Below are 7286 nucleotides of genomic sequence, written 5' to 3' on the forward strand. Positions count from 1 at the left end.
AGATCCCTGGGGAATTTTGGAAGAGCGCGAGCTCGGCAGGTTTGGAGTGGCTGACTAGGTTGTTTAATGTCATCTTTAAGACGACAACGATGCCCGAAGAATGGAGGTCGAGCGTAATGATCCCTCTATACAAAAACAAGGGGGATGTCCAGAGTTGCGAAAACTATAGAGGTATCAAGCTACTAAGCCATACTATGAAAGTGTGGGAAAGAGTGGTGGAGATGAGGGTGAGGAGAGGCGTGTCTATTTCAGAGAACCAGTTCGGATTTATGCCGGGACGCTCAACTACAGAAGCCATTCATCTTGTGAGGAGACTGGTGGAGCAGTATAGGGAGAGGAAGAGGGACTTGCATATGGTATTCATCGACCTAGAAAAGGCTTACGATAAAGTTCCAAGAGAAATCCTATGGAGATGTTTGGAGGCTAAAGATGTACCTGTAGCATACATTAGGGTGATCAAGGACATGTATGAGGAAGCCAAAACTAGAGTAAGGACAGTAGGAGGGGACTCAGAGCACTTTCCAGTTGTGATGGGGTTGCATCAAGGATCAGCTCTTAGTCCGTTTTTATTTGCCTTGGTGATGGATAGATTGACACGACAAATTCAAGGTGAGGTGCCATGGTGTATGCTTTTCGCGGACGACATAGTCCTGATCGATGAGACTCGTAGCGGAGTTAACGCTAAGCTGGAGGATTGGAGACATACCTTGGAGTCTAAAGGATTTAAGCTGAGTAGGACCAAGACAGAGTACTTAGAGTGTAAGTTCAGTGAGACACCCCAGGAGGTTGGCGTGGAAGTTAGGCTTGGTGCTCAGGCCATCCAAAAGAAAAGTAGTTTCAAGTACCTTGGGTCTATCATGCAAGGCAGCGGGGAGATTGACGATGATGTCACACATCGTATTGGGGTAGGGTGGATGAAATGAAGGCTAGCTTCAGGAGTGCTATGTGACAAGAAGGTGCCACCACAACTGAAGGGCAAGTTCTACAGAGTGGTGGTTAGACCGGCTATGTTGTATGGGGCGGAGTGTTGGCCAGTTAAGATCTCTCACGTTCAAAAGATGAAAGTTGCCGAGATGAGAATGTTGAGATGGATGTGTGGGCACACTAGGAGCGACAGGATTAGAAATGAGGCTATTCGGGATAAGGTGGGAGTGGCCTCGGTGGAAGACAAGATGCGGGAAATGCGACTGAGATGGTTTGGGCATGTGAAGAGGAGAGACATAGATGCCCCAGTGCGGAGGTGTGAGAGGTTAGCCATGGATGGTTTCAGAAGAGGTAGGGGTAGGCCAAAGAAATATTGGGGAGAGGTGATTAGACAGGACATGACGCAGTTACAGCTTACCGAGGACATGACCTTAGATAGGAAGGTGTGGAGGACCCACATTAGGGTAGAAGGCTAGTATATAAGTCTCGTTATCTTTCCTTATTAGTAGGCGCATTAGCGCATTATAATTTCTTGTGCTTTGATTTATGTTATTATTTGCTACTTTCTGTACTTTGATTACTCTATTTTATCTGTGCCGCTTTCGTGATTTGCATTTCCATATCGCTTTGAATTCCTTGATTATCCTGTTTTACTGTGTCGCTTGCATTATTTCATTGCAATATCGTTTTAAATCTTTTAACCTTATCTGACCCCCTTTTTATGCTTCTATTGAGCCGAGGGTCTCTCGGAAACAGCCATCCTACCTTGGTAGGAGTAAGGTCTGCGTACATTATACCCTCCCCAGACCCCAAGATGTGGGATTTCACTGGGCTGTTGTTGTTGTTGTTGTTGTTTTTAAAATTAATTTATTTTATTATTCTTTTTTGGCCTCAATGGCTAGCCTCAGCCTAACCCTTGAGGCCGGCGGGCCGATAGAGACTGGGCTATTGAGCCTCACTTCTAAATGGGCCAAAGAAATTTTAGTCCAACCCTGCTTAAATAAAGGGCTAGGTTTGATAGCTCTACAGTCATAATCCTTGTCTAAGTAGATTAATTGATATAATTGAAGGGTAATGTTGGCACTTTTTCAAAATTTTAATCCTCCTCCTTCAAAATTCACTTTATTATTTTTTCTTTTTCTCTTTTATCCCCCTCTCTTCCATTGTACTATTCCACCACCCTTTAACAATATATCACCTCGAAGAACTAAGAACCAAGTTTTCCAATACATCATAGCAATATTGCGGCAGAAAATTTAAACCCACTTAAAATGGAATATGGAAAAAACTGGTTCAGCTTCGGGAAAAGTTTGGATGATTGAAATGGACTACTATTTGTGAAGATATGGTTATTAGTTAGCGGCTAGATTCTTGGATTAGCCATTATGGTTTCTCAGATTTTACACGTGTAATACATGTTCCTTATATTTCTCCAAGTATAGCTGCCTCCCCCCCCCCCCCCCCCCCCTCGGGATTTTTTCATTTTTCTCAAAAAAATTAGGTGAGATTCAGTCAGGATAGTTGAAGAAATTGGAATATCAATAGGTAATTATGGAGAGAAATCAAAATGGTAAGTAATTCTCCATATAATGTATCATTTGATTGTGAGGACTTGATTTTGAACCTCAAATCTATACTTGGATGGTGATGGAATATGAAGGAATTGTTAGATAAATGTCCCACGTGATTAATTTTGGTTTAATAAATAAAAGGGACAATTAACGAATATTGGTTAAAATTTATGGGTTAATTTTTAAGGCAATTAAGTAACTTCCCACTTTAATGAAAAGTGGAGAATTAAGTGACTATTTTATTATTCGGAGGTGTTAATGCACGATAAAGTGGCTAAGAAATGTAACGCGTATCAATATGCGTGACACGTGTCAGCACATGTGATGAGTAAGCACGATACGTGCCACGCAGGGGTGATAGATGTCGCACATGCCCGATATTGTTAGTTGGCATGATTGACGCTTGTCGCACGCATAAAGAGTCTGCATGGTTGACAAGTTGTCAAGCATGCATGGTAAAGTGTCATTAGCCTTTTGACACTTGTCGCACATGCATAAAAGAAACTCTGCATGTGCGACACGTGTCATGTTATGTCGTGCTTGTGCAGTGATCCGCCTCCTTTTTGCCCTTTGACACTTGTCGCACATCCATAAAAGAAGCTCTGCATGTGCGACACGTGTCATGTTATGTCGTGCTTGCGCAGTGATCCGCCTCCTATAAAAAGCGTATTAATACACATCAAGAAAAGAGTATCTTAGTTAATACATCTACTCTATGTGTAATCAATCAATCAATATCAATCAATATATAATATAAAATTAGGCATAGACAATCCTATGTGGCACCTCTCTATGACCAAGAAACACATTTATTTTTTTCTCCTTTTTTTTTGGCATTTTCCCTATTATTTCCCATTTATGGGCTATGTTTAAGAAACTTAAAATTCACTCATTTTGACTCTCTTAATTATGTTAAACGTGGTATGTTAAAAAAAATAAAATCCATCTTTTTAACTCTCTTTATTATGCTGTAAAACTTAAATGTCCCTCATTTAATTCTCATTTTAACACATTCCTCTTTAACATTATATGGCTTCCGTTTGCCTTCCCTCAATTCTGAACAAATTGAAGAAACAAAATGCCATAAAAGTCTCTATTAAATAAATACTAATGCAGCCCATTTGCCTACCCACAAATTCATTAGTGGGTTTTAACGTTGCACTATAATTAGTGTGTTTTAAATGTCCCATAATCAATTGATGATGCAAAAATTTATCATACGTAACTTTGTCATATCCATTCTCCACCTCTCGAGTAACATCATAATTAACATCCCTCAATTACTACTAATTATTCCTCTCCTCATTACGGCTAATTATTTCTTCTCCTACCATCCCTCTTTCTTCCATCTTAATTTCATATCTATTTCTACTTCAAAAATCTAGCCTTCTTCAACTACTTCACAGCTGATCCAGGTATTTTTTTCTTCTTCTGTCATATGGTTCATGAATTTTGAATTTTTTTAATGTATGTTTAAGACCACTTCAATTGAAAATGCTGAAAGTCAATAGTTATTATTTATATTTAATATTAAGTATTTTCTACTTCCATTGATATTCTTAATTGAAAATACTATGCTATTGAACTGTATTTGAAGTCTTTTTCGTCTTCAATTGCTTGAATTGTGCTTATCGAGTTACAAATCTGTTATGTTTTCTTCTCCTTTATTTAATTTCACTAATTATGGTTGTGTTTTTTTCTTGCATGTTGATTAATGTGTGTATTTGTATTATTTTATTTAAGAGGATATTGTTAAGTCTTTTGTAATTGACATTTTCTGAAGCAATTGCGATTTAGAAAACCCTTAAAGAGTACCATAATAGGTGGTAATTGACAGATCATTATTTTTTGAATGAAGTTTTGATTGATGAAAAAAAAAGAGTCTTTGCTTACAGGTTTGGTTCATGAATTTGAATTATTGTAATGTATGTTTAAGACCTTTACAGTTGAAGATGCTGAAAATTGTAGTGCCGATTGTTATAACTTATTTCTAATATTAATTTTTTCTACTTTCATTGATATTTCTAATTGAAAATATTATGCTTTTCAACTAGATTTGAGTTCTTTATCTGCTTATAACTACTTGAATTGTGCTTAGCGGGTTAGACACTTATGATGTTTTTGTTCTCCTTTTTTAATTTAACTAATTATGGTGTATTTTTCTTTATTTGCAGGTTGATAATGCGTGTATTTGTTGTATTTGGATTATTTTCCTTAAGAGGATATTGTTAAGTCGTTTATAATTGACATTTTCTGAAACAATTGTGATTTAGAGAATCTTTAAAGTCTATCATAATGAATGGTAATTTAGAGAATCTTTAAAGTCTATCATAATGAATGGTAATTGATCCATCGTTATCTTTTGAATGAAGTTTTGATGGATGAAAAAAGTGTCTTTGCTTACGGAATTGATTTCACGTGAAAAAGGTATGAAGTCAATTAATTTTATATTTTTATTATTTTTCTTTCTAAACCATATATAAGAGGAGAACTTTTGAAGGAACGAAGGTCAATTAATTTATATTTTATCATTTGTTTTTATTAATTTTCTTTTATACCTAAATACATAAGGTTTTTTTTTTTTTTGAATGATTCCTTGCTGTGAATTTTGGTTAATTTTGTTGTGTCTTGTGGAGAAAAATATTACTTTTTGTTTGTCATTAAAAGTGTGGAGTGAGTGATATACGAAGAATCTAAAATATATTATTATCATGCATTTTCTGACCTTTTATACCCTATTCGTAATCATAGTTGATAGTTCAATTTTATGAAAAATCTACATTGTACAATTATCTAGCAATATTTGTTTGTGTCGGTATTATTTACTTTAAATCCATTTTGTGAGATTCTAACGTTTTTAAAAGCATCTAAATGAATTCTAACATTAGTAGATTAATAAAATAAATTTATTTGTAATTTATCTTCTAAAATGAGAAGAAACTAATGTAAAATATTAATAGAAAAATAAAATTTAAATCTAACTCTTTTTATGTATAAAAAATATCTAATTATAATTGAGTTAAATGAGAAAGAAAGCAAATGAGAAAGAAAGCACTGTGTTGAGTAGACAGGTGGAGACTTTGAGGTGTCGGGACCAAAGATTTTAACTTTCTAAACTCATGTAAATATTTAGTGGTCTATTTTTTCTCAATTTTATTTTTTTATTTTTTCCCTTCTATTCAGTGTTGTGGGTTAGGAATGGTGATACACTATTAATGTATGAGAAGAAATTGAGCTTTTAGAAATTTAGAACTTTGTGAATACAAAAGGACGTAGCTAACAAATTTTGTACAGTATTTTTTTTCTTTCACTATTTTACTTGCCTAAATTGTTATTACCTAACAGAGATTTTTATAGCTGATATGAATAATTTTTATCGTTCTTCTTTATCTCTCAAATTAAATTTAACTAAGAAACTATAGCATAAATCCATGGATATTTTTCCACGAAATAACCGCGCGAAGCGCGGTCAAATACACTAGTTGGAGTATAGAGTAGCCTTAAGAAACTGGTTCTCTCTCAATTGTAATTCACAGTTATTCCCGTCAAATAACATGAGAAAGGCGCAGTGCAAAAGAGATAAATCAGTTTCTCTGAAAGTTTAATCACTTCCGCTGAAGGTAATTCAAGAAATTCAAGAAAACATATAGATTCAGGTATGTTTTCTTAATTGAAATAATGTTATAATATGCCTTGTGAAAATCATTAAGTTCCACGATCCTAAAGTCATGTCGGGTTTTCAATTAGATTATTTATGTTTCACAGTCTATAACCGAGAAAACCCTAAAAGGAATATGGTAAGAGAAGCTTTTAAAGGAATTTGAGATTTGATGGATTGCAAAACATGTTTGAGCTCTGGGACTTTGATTTTCATCGAAGAATCATGTTCAAGGATGGATTATTTTTTTTGCGAAAATGAACATTGAAGTTCGTCGTAGATGAAGTAATTTGTGGAATTTTTGGCAGAAATGACGATTATCAATGGAGATTCTTATTTGGGTTTTGTGGGGTGTGTGAGAGGTTTGGGGGGGGGGGGGGGGAGGTTGGAGAGAAGGAGAAAAGAGAGAAAGACAAATTGAATAAACACGTGAATTTTCAAAAAGGAGGATTAAAATTTCGGAAATGGGCGAAAATTACCCTTCACTACTAATTAATCTAATTTGACGAGCATTAGGATTTAAGATTCGGCTATTAACGAATAAGTAGGGGTGTCAATGGAGTTTTAAAAACCAACTTAACTGATCGAACCGAACCGAACCGATTTTTAGATTTCTTTTAACAAAACCACGGTTTTTATATAAATATATAACCGTACCGAAGAATTATATAGGTTTTTAATTTTATAAAAATTAACCGAAAATATATCCAATGGCACCGAATAATATATGTTTAAAATATATTTTATATATTAAGTTTAGAAGTAATAAAACATTAAATTTTTTGCTTTAAATCCGGGGTGATGGAAACGATTACAAGCCAGCAACATAATTAACACCCAAGTTTAAAATCCTAACACTGAAACCTATTATACTATTGTATTCTTATCAAAACAAAGTTAGTTCTAGCATCTCGAGTAGTACTAATAAGCTATAAGGTCTTTCAACGATCTTGGTTAGCTAGCAAGCTTCAAGTTATTAGATATATTTCCTTTCATATGACTTAAATTTCTTTTATTGGGTACTAATTAATCTTAGTAGACTCAGTTCTTGAGTTCCATCTTGATTAATTTCTTCCCTTTCGTGTCATCTAAATTATATATTTTTTGTTTTTGCTTAATATTGTTTTATACTA

At 34.7% G+C, this 7286-nt stretch overlaps 1 long non-coding RNA gene across 1 annotated transcript; it reads left to right on the forward strand.

Moving 5' to 3' along the window:
• The first annotated feature begins 3204 nt into the window (after window positions 1-3204).
• On the forward strand, window positions 3205-6396 carry LOC132602531 (uncharacterized). The gene is made up of 2 exons (XR_009567814.1): window positions 3205-3910; window positions 4670-6396. It is a non-coding gene; the product is annotated as an uncharacterized LOC132602531 (long non-coding RNA).
• The last annotated feature ends 890 nt before the right edge of the window (window positions 6397-7286 follow it).

The sequence above is a fragment of the Lycium barbarum genome, chromosome 7 (genome assembly GCF_019175385.1).
Source record: "Lycium barbarum isolate Lr01 chromosome 7, ASM1917538v2, whole genome shotgun sequence".
NCBI classification, from domain to species: domain Eukaryota; kingdom Viridiplantae; phylum Streptophyta; class Magnoliopsida; order Solanales; family Solanaceae; genus Lycium; species Lycium barbarum.